Source organism: Enhydra lutris, unplaced genomic scaffold, assembly GCF_002288905.1.
Source record: "Enhydra lutris kenyoni isolate GAN:26980312 unplaced genomic scaffold, ASM228890v2 scaffoldscaffold4, whole genome shotgun sequence".
Classification (NCBI taxonomy): Eukaryota; Metazoa; Chordata; class Mammalia; order Carnivora; family Mustelidae; genus Enhydra; species Enhydra lutris.
In genome coordinates this window covers 10,350,521-10,357,952 of record NW_019154088.1, presented here as the reverse complement: position 1 = coordinate 10,357,952, position 7,432 = coordinate 10,350,521, and the positions used below count along the sequence as shown (strand labels likewise).

The 7,432-nt window shown below is 42.2% G+C and overlaps 1 pseudogene; it reads left to right on the top strand.

Annotated features, from left to right (window-relative positions):
- The first annotated feature begins 349 nt into the window (after nucleotides 1-349).
- On the top strand, nucleotides 350-982 carry LOC111159651 (annotated as a pseudogene).
- The last annotated feature ends 6,450 nt before the right edge of the window (nucleotides 983-7,432 follow it).

Sequence of the window (7,432 nt, the reverse complement as noted above, 5' to 3'; positions counted from 1 at the left end):
TGCTTCCCCCTCTCTCTCTGCCTGCCTCTCTGCCTACTTGTGATATCTCTCTCTCTCTCTGTTAAATAAATAAATAAATAATCTTTTTACCAAAAAAAGTAAAGAAAAAGAAAACCATAAAAAAGCAAACATTTATACAACAAATTTACAGGCAGGTGATGAAGGTCAACACCAAGAGCAACAAGTCATGTTGATAGTATATACTCTAATCCCAGTCTACTAATGAGAAAAATATTAAATCCCAACTGAGGGACACGTTACAAAATACTGACTAGTACTCCACAAAATTAGCAAGGTTATCAAAAGTAAAGTCTGAGCTCTCTTTTGTCAGGTACGTGGCACTGGCAGGATGGGCAAGCGCTGCAGTCTTCATACTGCAAGGAAGTTCTGTAGCCACAGAGATCAGAAGTGACATGTTAAACAGTACAAGAAAGCACATTGGGGCATAGACCTGAAGGCCAACCCTTCTGGAGGCATTTCCCATGCAAAGGGAATTGTGCTGGGAAAAGTAGGGGTTGAAGCCAAACAGCCAAATTTTGCCATCAGGAAGTGTGTCAGGGTTCAGCTGATCAAGAATTGCAAAAAAAGGGGGCACGTGGGTGGCTCAATGGGTTAAACCTCTGCCTTCGGCTCAGATCATGATCTCAGGGTCCTGGGATCGAGTCCCACATCAGGCTCTCTGCTCAGCAGAAAGTCTGCTTCCCCCTCTCTCTCTGCCTTCTGCTCTGCCTACTTGTGATTTCTCTCTGTCAAATAAATAAATAAAATCTTAAAAAAAAAGAATAGCAAAAAATCAGTCTTTGTACCCAATGATGGTTGTCTGGATTTTATTCAGGAACATGACAAGGTTCTAATTGTTGGATTTGTTTGTAAAGCTCATGCTATCAGTGACATTCCTGGAGTTCACTTTAAGGTTATCAAAGTAATGAACGTCTCTCTTTTGGCCTTACACAAAGACAAGAAGGAAAGATCAAGACCATAAGTTTCGATGGTGAAAACCTGATATAATAAATTTTCATATGCCAAAAAAAGAGTCTTTTGGCATATGAAAATTTATTATATCAGGTTTTCACCATCGAAACTTATACTATTATAACCAAGAAGATCCCAAAGGGACATAATTACCAAAAGTATTCTGGCTGTGTAATAGACAGTTCTGAAAGGCAATAGCTTCATATGAACTTTCTGGAGATGCCTTGGAAGATTAAGCAACCAGCTTTGTTTGCAATGAAGCTATAGCCATCTTGATAACACATCCCTTGTTTGTTTTCACTTTTCCCTATCTCACTTCCTTTTTTTCCCCTATTAAAGGGTAGAATTTCACCCTTTAATAGGGCATTAGTATAGGGACGCCTGGGTGGCTCAGTTGGTTAAGCGGCTGCCTTCGGCTCAGGTCATGATCCCAGAGTCCTGGGATCGAGTCCCGCATCGGGCTCCTTGCTCGGCGAGGAGCCTGCTTCTCCCTCTGCCTCTGCCTACCACTCTGTCTGCCTGTGCTCATGCTCTCTCTCTCTCTCTCTCTAACAAATAAATAAATAAATAAATAAATAAAAAATCTTAAAAAAAAAAAAATAGGGCATTAGTATAGAAGCATTATCTACAATAGCCAAATTATGGAAACAGCCCAAGGATCCATCAACTGATAAATGGATAAAGAAGATGTGTTATACACACACACCATGGAATATTAGTCATAAAAGAATGAAATCTTGCCATTTGCAACAACATGGATGCAGCTAGAGAGTAGAATGTTAAGTGGAATAAGCCAGAGAAAGACAAATACTGTATGATTTCACTCATATGTAGAATTTAAGAAAGAACAAATGAGAGGTGTCTGGCTGGCTCAGTCTGTGGAGCATGCAATTCTAGATCTCGGGGATGAGTCTGAGCCCCACCCAGGATATAGAAATTACTTAAATAAATATTAAGGGGGAAAAAATGAGCAAAGGGGGAAAAAAAGGGGGGCGGGGCAGGCAAGCCAAGAAACAAACTCCCAACTACAGAGAACAAGCTGATGGATACCAGAAGGGAGGTAGGTGGGGGGATGGGGATAAATTAGGAGGATTAAGGAGTGTACTTGTTTAAAAAAAAAAAAAAAAGACAGGAAGGGTGGTTAGGTTATGGACATTGGGGAAAGTATGTGCTATGGTGAGTGCTGTGAAGTGTGTAAACCTGGCGATTCACAGACCTGTACCCTTGGGGCTAATAATATATGTTAATTTTTAAAAATTAATTTTTTAAAAAATGAGCTTGTTATGATGAGCTTCAGGTGATATATCTAAGTATTGAATCATTATATTGTACAACTGAAACTAATATTACACTGTATATTAACTAAATGGAATTTTTTTTAAGATTTTATTTTTTATTTTTTTATTTTTTTTAAGATTTCATTTATCTATCTTACAGAGAGAAATCACAAGTAGTCAGAGAGGCAGGCAAAAAGACAGAGAGGAGGGACGCCTGGGTGGCTCAGTTGGTTGAGCAGCTGCCTTCGGCTCAGGTCATGATCCCAGCGTCCTGGGATCGAGTCCCACATCGGGCTCCTTGCTCAGCAGGGAGCCTGCTTCTCCCTCTGCCTGCCATTCTGTCTGCCTGTGCTTGCTCTCTCTCCGTCTCTCTCTCTCTCTGACAAATAAATAAATAAAATCTTTAAAAAAAAAAAAAAAAAAAGACAGAGAGGAGGAAGCAGGCTCCCCGCTAAGCAGAGAGCCCGATACGGAGCTCGATCCCAGGCCCCTGGGCCAAAAGCAGAGGCTTTAACCCACTGAGCCACCCAAGCACCCTAACATTTTATTTTTAAGTAATCTCTACAACCACTGTGGGGCTCACACTCACAACCCCGAGATCAAAAGTTGCATGTTTTGCCAAACGAGCCAGCCAGGCACCCCAACTAACTGGAATTTAAATAAAAACTTTAAAAAAATTAAAATAAAGCATTCATACATTTAAAGATTTATTTACTTATTTATTTATTAGAGAGAGAAAGAGAGAGTCTACAAGCAGGCAGAATAGCAGGTAGAGGGAGAGAGAGAAGCAGTCTCCCCACTAAGCAGGGAGCCTGATGCAGGGCTTGATCCCAGGACCCTGGGATCATGACCTGAGCTCAAGGCAGACACCTAACAACTAAGCCACTCAGCATTAGTACATGTAAAAAAACAAAAAGAAGTATTGTGGTATCCTGGATGGGATCCTGGAATAGAAAAAGGACATTAGGGTCACCTGGGTGGCTCAGTCGGTTGGACATCTGCCTTCAGCTCAGGTCATGATCCCAAGGTCCTGGGATCGAATCCCACATCAGGCTCCCTGCTCGGCCAGGAACCAACTTCTCCCTCTGCCTGCTGCTTCCTCTGCTTGTGTTCTATCTCTCTGTCAAATAAATAAAATCTTTAAAAAAACAAAAAACAAAAAAAAAGGGTCACCTGGGCGCTCAGTCACTAAGAGTCTGCCTTTGACTGAGGTCAGGATCCCAGGATCCTAGAATGGAGCCCAACATCGCTGCTCAGCAGGAAGCCTACTTCTCCCTCTCCCACACCCCCTGCTTGTATTCCCTCTCTTGCTGTCTTCTCTCTCTCTCTGTCAAATAAATAAAATCTTTAAAAATAATAATGTTTGTTTTTTAATTAAATTCATCCAAAAACCCTACCACTCAAATAAAATCACCATTAGTTTACATTTGAAGTATACCATTTCAGACTTTTATGTAAATTTTTAGACATATATGTACAGTCCTACAAAAATGCAATCTTCCTACACATTTTACTTGACAAAATATGACTTCCAAGTAATTAGTAGAAATCTATATTATACCTACTAGCTACAAGGTATTATCCTCTATAAAAGTGTCATATTTATTTAACCAACCCCTTATTACTTAACATTTAAGTTTTCCAAGTTTTAGCTATTACCAAAAAAAACTATAAAAACAACTGTTTAATAAACATCTTTCCAAACTTACGAATTAGTGCCTTAACCAAGAAAAGCTGCTGAGTCAAGGGGCATACAGGTTTTGAATGCTTTCAATACATATAACCAAAATATCCTTCAAATAGGATGTTCACAAGTAAATATCCACGAACAGCAGTGTATTAGTGAGCCAATTTCCTCACTCCTATGCCATTACAGTATCAATACTTTATTATGTATATATAAAAATCAAAAGTGCCAGACTCGGAGGGGGGGGTGGTGTTATTTATAAATGAAAAAGAATCTGTATCTTTACTGGTTACTTTTATTTCTCTGTGTATGTTATCTACCTATTCACATATCTTTAGCCCATCTACTAGATATTAAAGTCATTAAACTTTTAAGTACAACACGTGGTGCAAATTCCCCTCCTCCACAATCTGCCTGGCATTGCTCATCACTGAATGCCCTACACCTGAAAAATTGCCTAGCACATAGTAAGCACTCAGTAAATATGTTAAGTACTGACCAAATAAATCTCTTTCAACTTTATGATGTTTTTGCCAATTACAGGTTGTTTTATGCAGTAATTCAAACAATATCTGCCTTTATGGATTCTGCCTTTACAGTCATGCTTAGAACAGCTCATCCCATTTCAAGACTGGAAAAATGTGTACCCATTTTTTTAAACTGGTAATTTTCTGGCTTCACATTTTTTTTTAAGATTGTATTTTTAAATAATCTCTATGCCCAAAATGGGGCTTAAATTTACAACCCTGAGTTCAAGAGTGGCACAGTCTACCAAATGAGGCAGCCAGGTGCCTGCTGACCTCATATTTTATATTTAACTACTTATTTAATTCACTTGGACTTTATTTTACCTACATTTTAAGGTAGGATTCCATTTTATTATTACTTTTCAAATGGTTAGCCAATTGTTCCAATATAACTTTGAAATTCTCTCTCAACTTGTGTGAAAAACCACCTTTATAATACTTAATAGCTTTACATATTTCTAAATTTATTATTCTGTACCACTGCTCTGTCTAATCCAAAATTACTACTCATTGTTTTATTACAGCTTTACTTGTATACTCACTAGTAGAAGTTGCACACACACACATACATACATACACACTTTACTCTTTCAAAACTTTTCTTACTTTACAGATTCATTCTTCCAAATAAATTCTGGAATCATTCTGTCAAATTTTCAAAAGGCATTATGGTTGGAATCATGTAAAATTATCAGCCACATGAGCTAATCCAAGTTAAAGTTACTTAATCTCTCTGTCTCTATTTTCCTCTTTGGTAAAATGGAAATAATTGTACTTACCTCACAGATCTGTTAACAAAACTAAATGAATTAAGACATAAAATATTAAGCTAAAAAGATTTTAACATAATTGTTCAAAAGTAACTACTGTTATAATGCTTACTCAAAAAATGCTCTCCAGGTTGTGCTCTCACAAAATTCAAAGGCCCTTTAAGATACATCAAGGGTAGCACACAAAACGTTAAGCAGTGATATGAAAAATACATAATCAATGCCTGCTTCACTTCACTAAAGCCCTAACCCTTGACAAAATGAATGGCTGGAGCTGGCAGCAGGAACCCATGAAAAACATCAAAGGTCAGCGGCAAGGAAGCCTCAAAAAGTTTATAAATATTGGCCACCCAGCGAAGAGGACAACTTCTAGGTCCTTCTAGTCACAGCCTTATAGAGCATCAGCAAATCTCCTCTACTTGTTGCCCCAGCTCCACGGTTAATAGACAAAACTACTTATTTCTTGCTTTCTATTCAGGAAACACATGGAGACTAGGAGTCCTCTCCACAATAGTTTTCAAACGAGAGTGGAAAGGCAGAATATAAATGCGATCAATAAATATAGACAGATAGGCCCAGATTATTCTAAGAAATTATCTCCAGGTTTTCCACATCACTGTAATGATGGGGGCGGAGGGATACAGTGTGGGTTTCTTTTTTCTGTGGGGAGACAGGCTTGTCTCATTTTGTTCCTTACTCTTTTGTTATCTGCATGACACTGGGATTAATTAGAGGTCACATAACACAGGGAGGCCTTAAAAAAATCTTACACCGAACTAACACAAATAAGAATATGGAGGCCGAGAGCGGCAAAAGGGCTTGCTCATTACAAAAATAGCCAAAGGCCTAGACCCCAGGTCCTCTAATTCCCAGACCACAGCTCACTCCACCACACCAACACAGCCTCTCGCCGACGACTGACGACTGCCACGCTTCGAGGTGGGAGGAGCAAAAGCGGACGGATCACGCTGTAGCAAGGACACTGGAGAAAACCACAGGTCCGCGCAGTCGACGGCACGTGACTGGCCACGCCTCTCCCCTACCCCCCCTACCCCTTCCCCGCGCCAGCAGCACGCGCTGCCAACCTCGTCATGTGACCTTCACGCGGCCCCAGCGCTCCCCCTGCTAGGCGACTCTTTCCAGCAGCCATTTTGCCGAGAACTTGTCGTCCGTGCTCACAACGGAGCAAGACACCACGAAAACCCGTGGCCAGATTTTACAGGCCGTACAGACGCTTCGAAAAAGCGCTCAGACCGTGAGGGCTGAGCCGAACCTCACTGAACACGTCGCACCCCGGGGCGCCGGGGAAAGCTGTGGGTGCGCCTCAGCCCGCGATTGGCTGTGGCGTCCACGTGACGCCACGGCCCCCTTTCCACTCCCCCCCCCAACAAAAACACCCAAACAGACTCTTAACACCTCGCGCCAAGAACACGCCACTGGGCGCGTGGGGACGAACGGGGCGCGTGGCAATCAAAGCGCCTGCGCGTACCTGCCAAGGCCGACCGGAACGGGCCCACGCGCCGCTCCGCTCACGGGTCCCGGAATCCTCGCGCTGCCGGACCACCCGGCTAGTCATTGGCTGCCAGGTTTGGTCACGTGTTCATCTCAGGCCCGCCCCTAACCGCTAATCACCTGGCACCGTGCTCGAAGCGGCGCCGAAAGTCGTCCGCACGCGGAAAGGGAGGGTAGTTAGAAAACCTCCTTTTTTGCCGCTTTGGGGTTACATTCATAAAGGGGAAACGAAAAAGCTGGGTCTCAAAACTAAGTAAGCTCACACCTACCGGTTTAACTTCGCGTGCCTCTCCAGGAGCCGGGAACCATCGCCCTTGGGCGCTCCCCGATGCACGCCGGGATACGTCTGGCGCCCCTTAGTGTGCTGCAGAGCATGCCGGGAAAAGCACCTCTCCCGATTTCCTGGCTCTCACCTCCGGGGTGTTCCTTTCATGTCCCTTTGAAAGCCAGGTTCTTGGGCTGGGAGTTTGAGTAATTATGGGAGTGTGACTCCGTATAACAGGCACTTTCAGTGCCCCTTTCCCCACTTGTTCATCTGTGTGGTCTTGGGGAAACCGCTTAACCTTTCTTCATGGAGCATGCATTAGGAAGTGCCTGTTGAGTGCCTTTGTGGATATTGGGAAAAAAAAAAAAAGCAAGAGTGTCTACAATGGAACTATCAGCCTTTCATAGTTACTGGAAAATAAT